Raw genomic sequence first — 12832 nt, 5'->3', positions numbered from 1 at the left:
AGTAGTCCCCTACTGAATCTTCAACCACCTGGCCGGGCTTATTCCCCAACACCAGGTCTGTGTTCGTCTATTCGTGGACTCTGATTTTAGTCTTTTCATCATTGGTGGTTGTACCTTCAGTTGCCTGGGCCCTAAACTCTTAAATACTCTCTCCACACTTCTCCACCTCACGTTCTGCCTTTAAGACACTCCTTAAAACCTCCTTTTCTGATCCAGCTTTTTGCCATCATACCTTCACTCTCGTTATGTGACTTATTCAAGAGGGCATAGACAGGGTGGTGGAATGAGCAGAAACAACAAAAACAACTGCCCATTCCACCTCCCTGTCTATGCCCTCTTGAACTCTATTAATATCTTCCTCACCCTTCACTGCTCTTCAACGGTTCATGACTTCGGCAAATGTCAACACCGTGACCTGAAGCCGGAAGTCTGAGGCATTATTGTCTGTCAGAAGCAGCAGTGGTACTAGTGGAACCCTTGAGTACTGCACTGTATACCTCCCTCCAGTCTGAAAAACATTCATTCACCACAATGTTGATAAAAGACCTCCTGTAATCTGTTACTCACCTCGTCAATATTTACTGGGGTCTGCTTTATTATAAACCTTCTAGTACTCATGTTTGATTTAATCCTCTTATTTTAATAACTTCTTGATCCACTCCTGATTCCAGTTGAAATCCGTTGGTTAAAAAATTCTATTTCCCAATCCAATCATGATTGTATAATTTAAACCCTGGAATTAAATGGCTTTTCAGGAGCCAGGATAGAAGGCGGAGGGACCCAGACAGTGGTGATGTAGACAACATTCCTACCCAGAGATCACCTGAGGTCTCTAAGTGGAACTACACGATCGGTTGATGGGAGCCCCGCAACTTGTGCAGGACGCCCAGCAAAACAAGACAGCCCCTCTGCAGAATTGGGGGAGGCCTCCTCCGAAGGGTAATACGTGGCCCATGGACCGGCATCCAACAGCAAAGTCTTCTTCTGCATTAAACCCCTCCGCAATCAGCCAGCCCCCTCACCACCTTCCAGGAGCTATCAGACTGGACCCTGATTCCCCACCGCACTTACCTGGTGAATGGGACTCCAAGGCTGCTCTGATCCTACGCCTGGTGCAGTATCAGCAGTGGCCCATGCTCCTTGGCTGGCCGCAGCCATCCCACATAATTTATCTGAGGTCCCTGGTTCTGGCTATGGTGCTGCTCCCAGGGCTGGTGCACTGTCAGCAGTTATCCCTCCTCCGTAGCCAGCCCCAACATCCCCACCACACAGACTTGGCTCTGGTGTCTCCAGGATAGGCATTGGTCTTGTACTGAGCAGTGGCCCTCCCTCCCTCTATTTCCTTATAGTTCCGAGGCGACAGTCTCACATATACCTTGGCTATGGATGTCCAAGAATGGTCCTGGTCCCAGGCCAGCTGTAGTACTGGCAGTCACCGCGTTCCCTGACTGATCCTGGCTATCTTATCAGCCTTATCGGAAGTCCAACCTCGAGTGACATTCCTTGTCCCTGGACCTGTGTAGTACTGTCTGTGGCACCCGGTCATTGACGGGCCCTGAAACCCCGCAACACTTACCTTTAGTGTCGGGGTCCAGCATGCCAACTAGTTCCAGGTCTGGTGTAGTACCGATATTGGGCCCCAGACTCTGACGGGTCCCCACGAAACCCCTGAACCTATCTGGGATTTGGGACTCCAGTAATATTCCGGGTTTCAGGATTGGAGTAGTTCTGGCAGTGACACCCACTCCCTGACCAGACCCAGAGGACCATAAACACTTATATGGGGTCCAGGCTCTCCAGACATGCTCCTAGTCCTCTGCCTGGTATATTACTGGCAGTGGCCCCGTCTATCTGACTGGCCCTGGGGTCCTCGCCACATTTGCCTGGGGTCTAGGTCCCCAGTGATGGTCGTGAACACAGGCCTTGTATAGTGCTAGCAGTTCCACTGCTCCTGGTGGTGTTGCCAATACCACTGAGCCACTGGCCCTCTGATTGTTCAGTAACTTTGGCAGGTGGGATCCCCATCCTAAAAGTGATGCGGACAAGGGCACCAGGCAGTTAACTTCCTGGGCGCCACTGAATTGCACTGTGTGAGCTCCAAATTGCCAAGTCGGGCTCACCTCTTATTTTCAGTCCGCTGTTACAAACTCTGCTGGCTCCGCCAATCATAACTCTCTGTTTCGAGCAGAAATCCCTGTCACTGGTGCAATACTTATAGACATACAGAACGTGGTAACAAATGTACAAAACTCACCCGAAATCCTTCAAGCTGTGTTTTTTTACTCCTAACTGATGCATAATTTCCTGATAATTTCCCTTGTTTACAGTTAACCTAGTGACGATTGAGATACTTTGTTTAATTGATTTTTCAGTGGACTCATCCCCAATTATTGCTTTTAAATATTTGAATTCCGTACTGCCTGTCACCGGTGAGGGAATCTCTCAATCAGTCCAACATTTAACTTTCCATTCAAGAGCAAAGTGCTGCAGATGCTGGAAATCTGAAATAACATCAGAAAATTCTGGAAATATTCAGCAGGTCTGGCAGCATCTGTGGAGAGAGAAACAGAGTTAATGTTTCAGGTCAGTGACCCTTCATCAGAACTGGGAGAGATGAGCGAAGGAACGGTTTTTAAACAGCCTGGTCTCACCAAATGTGTCACACGCTACCTGGTGGCCATGTCAGTGGCGGATCTACTGGTCATTATCCTCCACCTGATATTGAGACACATTCCCATTCTTCTTTGGGAACTGTTTCAGTTCCTGTTGTTCATTCCCGTGTGTAATATCCACGCCATCCTGCTTAATGCAGCCACAGACTGTTCTGTTTGGTGCACCGTCACTTTCACCTTTGATCGATTTGTGGCCATTCATTGCCAGAATTTGAAAAGTAAATATTGCAGCGAGAAAACGGCTGCTGTGGTGCTGGGAACAGTGACTGTGATAAGTTGTTTAAATAACATCTGCTGGTATTTTATATTAACAAGTCAGTATCGGCTGGGGAACCTCCCCTGGGTTTGTAATGTAACTGAGGATGTTGCGGAATCTCGTGTCTGGGGAACAATCGAGTTCCTACATTACTTTCTAACACCGGGGCTCCCATTTGTGGTGATTCTGCTGCTCAACGCTCTCACAGTCAGGCAAATTTTACTGAACCGCAGAGGACGCAGAAGATTCCGGGCTCACAGCAGTGGGGAGAGTCGCAGAGACCCAGAGATGGAGAGTCGAAGGAAATCCATAATTTTACTGTTAGTTATCTCGGGGAATCATTCTGATATGGACCCTGTTAATGGTGAACTCGATATGGAACCGGATGGAGCATTTGGGGTCTGTGTCTGCTAATCTAGCTGTGTTTCTGCAGGAATCGGGCTTCATGTTGCAGCTCCTGAGTTGCTGCACAAACACTGCGATTTGCGCCGTGACCCAGACTCAGTTCAGAGAGCAGTTGAAGAATATGCTGAAATATTCCCTTACTGCAATTGGTAAACTCATTCAAAGATGAGAAGCACTGAATCACTATTTCCAGCAGCTGGGGGGGGGGCTATCACTATGGATACAGATCAGGGGCGGGGCCGGACACTATGCTGACTGAGCGGGGAACGGGGATTGTCTGTCGAGACAGAGCGGATGTCGGACCTGTCGCTATGGTGACATAGCGGGGACGGTTCTGCCGATATGGAGACAGAGCGGGGTGGGGCCTGTCACTATGCTGACTGAGCGGGGGAGGGAGCTGAAGCTATGGTGACAAAGCGGGGGTGGGGCTTGTCGCTATGGTGACAGGGCAGGGTGGCGGTGCCTTATGTGACGGTGGCAAAGTGGATGGCACGGATCTCGGTACAGTGAAAGAGCGGGGATGGAGGGGTGTGGCTCAGCCTGTCGCTGTGTTCACTGAACGGGGGCAGGGTCTGTCGCTATGGTGACAGCCGAAGGCTGGGGCCTGAAGCCAAGGTGATGGAAGAGTGGGGGCAGGTTCTCTGCCCCATGATGACGGGGGAGTGGGAGCGATACCTGTCTCCCATGGTGGCGGGGAAATGAAGGCGGAGCTCGTTACCCATTGTGACGGGAGAATGGGGGTGGAGCCTGTTCCCTTGGTGAAGAGTGTATGGAGGCCGGGTCTGTTCTCATGGTGACAGGGAAACGACAGTCAGAATTTTGCATCATCATTTGTAATCTTGAAAATCTCTTTATATTACTCAGAACCCTTTACAATTTTTAATTACCATTTATAATCATTCTAAACCGTTACACCCGTGTAAACCCTTTATAATACGCTATGACGATTTGTAACTTAGTTAATCCTTTGTAGCACTATATAATCCCTTGTAACTTGTAGAATCTTCCATAAGCTTTTTAACCGTTCATAATCCTTTTTAATTATTTATAGCACTTTATAATCGTTTACGGTTGTATATTTCCGTGTATAATCGTTTGTAACTGTTTACAATCCTTTATAACCCTTGCTAACCGTTTATTACCCTGTATGAACCATTATACTAATTTACAACCAGCTACATCTCATTTCTTCACTGCCGTGGACAGAAAACCCTGAAAATGATCGCCGTGGAATGCTCTCGTTTTATAATGGTCGCAGTGTATGACAATGAAATAGCCACAGAGCATATCACTTAAAATGGCCATAGTGCAAATCATTTAAAATGGCGGAAGCGCATGGCATTGCAAATGCTGGCAGAGCATGTCACTCAAAATGGCTCCCGTGCATGTCATTTACAAGAGCCAGCGGGCATATCACTTCAAATAGTCTCACTGCATTCCACTTAAAATGGCCACAATGCGTGTCACTTAAAATGGCTGCAATGCACGCCAGTTAAAATAGTCACACTGCATGCCACATTAATGGTCGCAGTGCATATCACTCAAAATGGCGGTAGTGCATATCACGCAAAATGGCGGCAGTACATGCCATTTAAAATGGTCACTCTGCAGCTCGCTTAAAATGGTTGCACTGCATATCTATTGAAATGGCCACATGGCATGTCACTTAAAATTATCGCGGTGCATATCCTTTGAAACGGCCGCAGTGCATATCACTTCAAATGGTCGCACTTCATTTCACTTAAAATGGCTGCAGTGCATGTCACTTAAAATTGCTGCACAGCATGTCACCTAAAATGGTCGCAATTCATATCATTTAAGATGGCTGCAGGGCAAGTCATTTCAAATTGCCACACTGCATCTCACTTGAATGGCTGCATGCATACCACTTAAAAGCGCCACAGTGCACATCATTTAAAATTGTTACAACAAATATCACTTAAAATGGTTGCACCACATATCACCTGCAATAGTCAAAATGCAGATCATTTAAAGTGGTCGCATCGCAAATGGCATACAATGATCGCGCTGCATATCAGTGAAAACTGTCGCACTGAATATCCTTCAAAATGGCCATACTGCACCTCACTTAAATGGTTGCACTATATATCACTTTAAATGGTCGCATTACATATCACTTAATACGGCCGCAGTGCATGTCACTTAAAATGGTCGTATGCGCATCACTTAAATATGCCATAGTGCACATCATTTAAAATGGCAATAACAAATGTCAGTTAAAATGACCACAATGAGTGTCACTTAAGTTGTCTTCTTGTTATTTATTCTTGGGATGTGGTCATCGCTGGATAGACCAGCAATTATTGCCCATCCCAAATTACCCTTGAAAAGGTGGCGGTGAGCTGCCATCTTGAACTGCTGCAGTCCGTGTGGGGTGCAGGGGCACCCAGAATGTTGTGAGGAAGGGAGTTCCAGGATGTTGGCACAGCGACAGTGAAGGAACGGCGATATAGTTCCAAGTCAGGATGGTGTGTGACTTGGAGGGGAACTTACAGGTGCTGGTGCTCCCATGCATCTGCTGCCCTTGTTCTACTAGGTGGAAGAATTCACCGTTTGGAAGATGCTGTCTAAGGAGCCTTGGTTGCAGTGCCTCTTGCAGATGGGATACTTTGTTGACACTGTGGGTCGGTGATGGAGGGAGTGTATGTTTGCCTATGGGGTGACAATCAAGTGGGCTGCTTTGTCCTGGATGGTGTCGAGCTTCTTCTGTGTTGTTGGAGCTGCACCCATCCAGGCAAGTAGGGAGTATTCCAACACACTCCTGACATTTGCCTTGTAGATAGCGGACAGACATTGGGGAGAATGGATGTGGGTTAGTCACCGCAGAATTCCTAGCCTCTGACCTGTCATATCACGTAAAATGGTCGCACTGCCTGTCACATAAAATGGTTGCACACATTCATATTAAGAATGCCACACTGCCTGTAACTTAAAATGGTCACAGTGCATAACACTTAAATGGTCACTGCACTTCACTTGAAATGGCAGCACTGCATGTCAGTTAAAATCACTGCCACCGAAAGTTAATACTTCAAATGACCACCACGATGTGCTCTTATTTTAAAATGGCTGTCGTGCATATCACCTAACCATTGATTAAATTCCACTGCCCGGAAACAGAAGCATTATTCTGGACTCATAAGAAATTTTCGCATAGGGTCTACTTGATGGCTTCAACATTTTCTCTGTAGGGGTGGACACTCCCTATTCTGCATCGTGAATTAACCTGTCTGTGTCACATTGAAAGGCCAGTTCGAAATTAACCAAAGGGTTAAACCAGTTTCACAACTCAAGTGCCGAAATCCAACAGGAACACGTTTAACCGTGGCACCAAAGTTGAGCTCCTGGAGAGGAAATTCACTCTCAGTGTAATAAACAGACACAAACGCATAGAGACCCATACGATGCTGCTTCAGAATGAAGGCCTCTGTCCAAGGAAGAGAAAGATACTGTCCAACAAAATTCCTCATCCCAAAGCTCTCTCTCTCTTTACATCTTGTCATGACATTTTTCGAAGTAAGAACAAATGTTCCCAGGAGGCAAGGGAAAACGAAAATTGGATGAATCAAAACAAGGGTTTCTTAAGAAGAGATATGGAAAGATTCCAGAGCATCCTGTCTGTTGCACCGACATTCTCAGAAACATCCCATGACAAACAAATGCCGCTTAGAAAACAGAGGATTGAAAGTGATCAAGATTGAAACAGGGATACTGAGAACACACAACCCACACACACCAGACTGAGAGAGAGGTCCATTCCCCGGCAGAGATGGAGGGGAGAGGGTTTGGGATTGGGACTGGCTCCCTTCCCACCTAGAAAAACACCAGGTAAGCAGTTTGCGTCCACCCTCTGAGTGTAACACGTTACGATGTCTCGCAATCTGTTCCCTTTGTGTCCTGTCCATTGACACAGGATAGAACTTGCTTGACTGATTACATCTTCTCCTTCCCAAAATCCACAAACTGGACTGTCCCGGCAGACCCATTGTGTTAACCTGTTCCTGCCCCACTGAACTTATTTCGTCCAATCTTGACTCTATCTTTTCTCCTCTGGTCCAGTCTCTTCCCACCTACATCCGTGATACTTCAGGCGCCCGACCTCATTTGACAATTTCCAGTTTCCTGTTCCGAACCGCCCCCTCTTCACTATGGACGTCCAATCTCTCTACACCTCCATCCCCCACCATGACGGGTTGAGGGCTCTTCGCTTCTTCCTTGAACAGAGGCCCAACCAGTCCCCATCCACCACCATCCTCCACCGCTTGGCTGAACTTGTTCTCACATTGAACAACTGCTCCTTCAACTCCACGCAATTCCTTCAAGTTAAAGGTGCCACTGTGGGTACCCGCATGGGTCCTAGTTATGCCTGTCTTTTTGTCGGAGATGTCCAACATTCCTTGTTCCAGTCCTCCTCAGTCCCCCTCCCCCAAATCTTTTTTCTGGTACACTGATGACTGTATCGGTGCAGTTGCTTGCTCCTGCCCGAAGTGGAAAACTTTATCAACTTTATTTCTAATTTCCAACCTTCTCTCACCTTCACATGGTCCATCTCCGACACTTCCCTTCCCCTCTTCGACTTCTCTATCTCCATCTCTGGGGATAGGCTGTCTACTAATATCCATGATAAGCCCCCTGACTCCCACAACTACCTCGACTGCACTTCTTCACACGCTGCGTCCTGTAAGGACTCCGTTCCATTCTCACACTTTCTCCATCTCCGACGCATATTCTCCGATGATGCTAACCTCCATGACAGCGCTTCTGATACGTCTTCCTTTTTCCTTAACCGAGTGTCGCCCCCCCCCCCCCACCCCTGCCCCACCACTGTGGTTGACAGGGCCCTCAACCATGTTTGGTCCATTTCCTGCACCTCTACCATCACTCCTTCCCCTCCCTCCCAGAACCGCGACAGGTGTCCCCTTGTCCTCATTTTACATCCCATCAGCCTCCATATCCAAAGGATCATCCTCCACCATTTTCGCCACCTCCAGCTTGATGCCAGTACCAAATGCATCTTCCCCTCCGTTCCCATGTCAGCATTCCGAAGGGATCTTTCTCTCCGTGACATCCTGGTCCACTCCTCCATTGCCCCCAACACCTCGTCCCCTTCCCATGGCACATTCCTCTGCAATCGCAGGAGGTGTAATACCTGCCGATTTACCTCTTCTCTCATCACTATTCCTGGCCCCAAACGCCACTTTCAGGTGAAGCAGCGAATTACTTACACTTCTTTCAATTTTGCAGATGGGGATCGCTGCTCACAATGTGGTGTCCTCTACATTGGGAAGACCAATGGTTGAAGCATTAACATAAGGTTGAAGCATTTGCAACAATCTTTAACCTGAAGTGCCGAGTTGATGATCCATCTCGGCCTCCTCCTGAAGTCCCCAGCATCACAGATGCCAGAGTGCAGCCAATTCGATTCACTCCACGTGATATCAAGAAATGACTGAAAGCACTGGATACTGCAAAAGCTATGGGTCCTGACAATATTCCGGCCATAGTACCGAAGACCTGTGCTCCAGAACTTGCCGCACCCCCAGACAAGCTCTTCCAGTACAGCTACAACACTGGCATCTACCCTGCAATGTGGAAAATTACCACCCCTTCAGCCTACTCTCAATCATCAGTAAAATGATGGAAGGTGTCATCAACAGTGCCATCAAGCGGCACTTGCTTAGCAATAACCTGCTCAGTGACGCTCAGTTTTGGTTCCGCCAGGGCCACTCAGCTCCTGACCTCATGACAGCCTTGGCTCAAACATGGACAAAAGAGCTGAACTCATGATGTGAGGTGAGAGTGACTGCCCTTGACATCGAGGCAGCATTTGACCGAGTATGGCATCAAGGAGCCCTAGCAAAACTGAGGACAATGGGAATCAGGAGGATAACCCTCCGCTGGCTGGAGTCATACCGAGCACAAAGGAAGATGGTTGTGGTTGTTGGAGGTCAATCATCTGAGCTCCATGACATCAATGCAGGAGTTCCTCAGGGTAGTGTCCTCGGCCCGACCATCTTCAGCTGCTTCATCAATTACCTTCCTTCAATCATAAGGTCAGAAGTGGGGATGTTCGCTGATGATTGCACAATGTTCAGCACCATTCGTGACTCCTCAGATACTTAATCAGTCCGTGTAGAAATGCAGCAAGGCCTGGACGATATTCAAGCTTGGGCTGTTAAGTGGCAAGTAACATTCGCGCCACACAAGTGCCAGGCAATGACCATCTCCAACAAGAGAGAATCTAACCATCTCAACGTGACATTCAACGGCATTACCATCGCTGAATCCCGCACTATCAACATCCTAGGGGCTACCATTGACCAGAAACTGAACTGGTGTAGCCATATAAATACCGTGGCTACAACAACAGTTTAGAGGCCAGGAATCCCGAGGCGAGTAACTCACCTCCTGACTCGCCAAAGCCTGTCCACCATCTGCAAAGCACAAGTCAGGAGTGTGATGGAATACTCTCCACTTGCCTGGATGGGTGCAGCTCCAACAACCCAATCGAAGCTCGACACCATCCAGGACAAAGCAGCCCGCTTGATTGGCACACCATCTCCAAACATTCGCTCCCTCCACCACCGACGCACAGTGGCAGCAGTGTGTACCATCTACAAGATGCACTGCAGCAATGCACCAAGGCTCCTTAGACAGCACCTTCCAAACCCGCGACCTCTACCAGCTAGAAAGGACAAGGGCAGCAAATACATGGTAAGATCCCCACCTGTAAGTTCCCCTCCAAGACACACACCATCCTGACTTGGAACTTCAATATCGCTGGGTCAAAAGCCAGGTACTCCCTTTGTAACAGCAATGTGGGCCCACCTACGCCAAATGGACTGCAGCGGTTCAAGAAGGTAGCTCACGACCACGTTCTCAAGGGCAATTAGGGATGGGCAATAAATGCTGGCATAACCAGTGACGCCCACATCCCATGAATGAATTTAAAAAAACGCAAACTAGGTGAACGCTTTGCGGAACACCTCCGCTCAGTCCGCAAGCTGGACCCTGAGCTTCTGGTTGCTTGCCAATTCAACACTCCCCCATGCTCTCATGCTCGCATCAATGTCCTGGGATTTCTGCAGGTTCCAGTGAACATCAACGCAAGCTCGAGGAACAGCATCTCATTTATTGATTAAGCACACTACAGCCTGCCGGACTGAACATTGAGTTGAACAATTTCAGAAGATGACAGGCTCCATTTTACTTTTATTTTCAGTTACATTTTCTTTTTCCTTTTTCAAATATTTTTTCGTGTTTCTATTATTTCATCCTAGTTTATTCATTTTGCTTGCCCACTGTTTTTTCATGTTTGCACTTGCGGCTGTTCAATTTTCAGTCTGTCAACACCCGATCTGTACTAATGCTTTGTCTTTCAACACACCATTAACATATTGTTTGCCTTTGCTCACCGACCTTCTGGTCAGCTTTTCTGTGACCTTTTCCTATTTACACCTTCACCTTTGTTATCTCTTGTCCACCCCCGCCTTACTTGCTTATAACCTTTTACATTTCGAATATTTGCTCGTTCTGAAGAAGGGTCACTGACCTGAAACGTTATCTCTGCTTCTTTCTCCACAGATGCTGCCAGACCTGCTGAGTATTTCCAGCATTTCTTGCTGTTATTTCAGATTTCCAGCATCCGCAGTATTTTGCTTTTATTATTATGATCAGGAGATCTGTTTTATTGATTTGATATCTTTAACTCCAAGTCCTTGTCAGAAATATTACTGCGATTTTCAAATATCTGATTCCATTCACAGACCCCACACCGGGACTGGGAAATGAACCAGTGACACTGGTCAATTCCACATACAGCTCATACTTAATATTAAACGCAGTATGTTCTGTCTGTCGTTCCCTTTCTCCATGTCTGCACTTCTGCATTGGATCTTCTTGCGGTTTCAGAAACCTGATGTCAGGACCACATGGGGGGAACCTGAGACTGCTCTACCCAGCAATGAGATTGGTAGAACAACATTCCCGGTACATAGCTTCCTAAATTTCCGCTCTGAGCTCCCTGTCCAATGAAGGGCACAGAGCATGTTCCCGCTGCTGTTAGATCAGAAGGCCAGCAGCTCTGGAGCCTCAACAGCGTCCACTTCTCTGAGTGGTCAGCGGATCGTGAGGGCTGAGAATATTAAGCATCACTTTTAGTCGCCAACTCCCTGTAATTCTCTCTTACACTGTCTGTGTGACCGACCCACAGACAATCTGTCTGTTTGTTTCTCCCAATCCCTGTCACGATCTCTTTGTCCCTATCTCTCAGTATTCGACTCCCCTCTCACTCTATTACTGTTTATTTCCCTCTGACTCTCATTTTTATTTGTTTCGAGATGCAACACTGATACAGGCCCTTTGGTCCACTGAGCCAGTGCCGACCAGCAACCACCCATTTATACTGACCCTGCAGTAATCTCACATTTCCTACCTACACTAGGAGCAATTTCAGTTGGCCAATTTTCCTTTCAACCTTTGCAAGTCTTTGGCTGTGGGAGGGAACCGGAGCACCTGGCGAAAGCCCACGGGGCCACAGGCAGAACTTGCAAACTCCACACAGACAGTACCGAAAATCGAACGCGGGTTCGTGGAGCTATGAGGCTGTGGTGCCAGCCACTGCACCACTGTGCCACCACTCCGTTTCCCTTTATATCTCACACTTCATGTCTGTCTCTCACTTTCTGCCACTCCTTTTATCAGTCCCTCAATCCCATCTCTTTCTCTGTCACTCCTTGCCTGTCTCAAACACTCACTCTCTCGATTCCGTGTCTCTCCTTCCCACGACTGGTCCCGCTCTGTCTCGTTCCCTCACTCCTGTCACTCTCTTTGTCTTTCATTCTCTCTCTGTCTCAGTCTCTCTCACACTCCGCCCCATCTAACTCCCTGTTTACCTACATTTCTCTACACTCCCTCTCTCTCTCATTTAAAATCCCTGTCTCTCTCTCTCCCATTCCCAGTCACTCTCTCACTCCATGTTCTCATCTCCCTCAGTCCCTCTCTGTCTCCCTCTCTAGCCCAGTCCCTGTTTTCTCTCTCTTTCTCTCTATCTCATGCTTTGTCTGGCACATACGCACACACACACACACACACACACACACACACACACCCTGTCGCTCTCTCTGGCGCACGTACTGTGTGTCCGTATCTCTCATACTAAATCGCTGACTGTCTCTCATGCACCCTTCCTGTCTGCATCTCAAATACACTCCTTGTCTGCCTTACTTGCGCAGACTTCCTCCTTTTCTCTCTCACAGACAATCCCTGTGTGTCCCACACTCCATGCCTGTCGCGCTCATAAACACGACCTGCCTGTTTTCTTAAACACACTGCCTGTCTGTCTCTCTCTCACACACACCTCTGCCTCAGTCACACACACTCCTTGCCTAAATCTCTCACATGTACTGTCTGTCTCTCACGCACGGCCTGACTGCCTCTATCACACACACACACACAACCTCTGTCTCTCCCACATACA

This window comes from Heterodontus francisci, unplaced genomic scaffold, assembly GCF_036365525.1.
Source record: "Heterodontus francisci isolate sHetFra1 unplaced genomic scaffold, sHetFra1.hap1 HAP1_SCAFFOLD_157, whole genome shotgun sequence".
Lineage (NCBI taxonomy): Eukaryota > Metazoa > Chordata > Chondrichthyes > Heterodontiformes > Heterodontidae > Heterodontus > Heterodontus francisci.
This window is presented reverse-complemented; position numbering follows the sequence as displayed.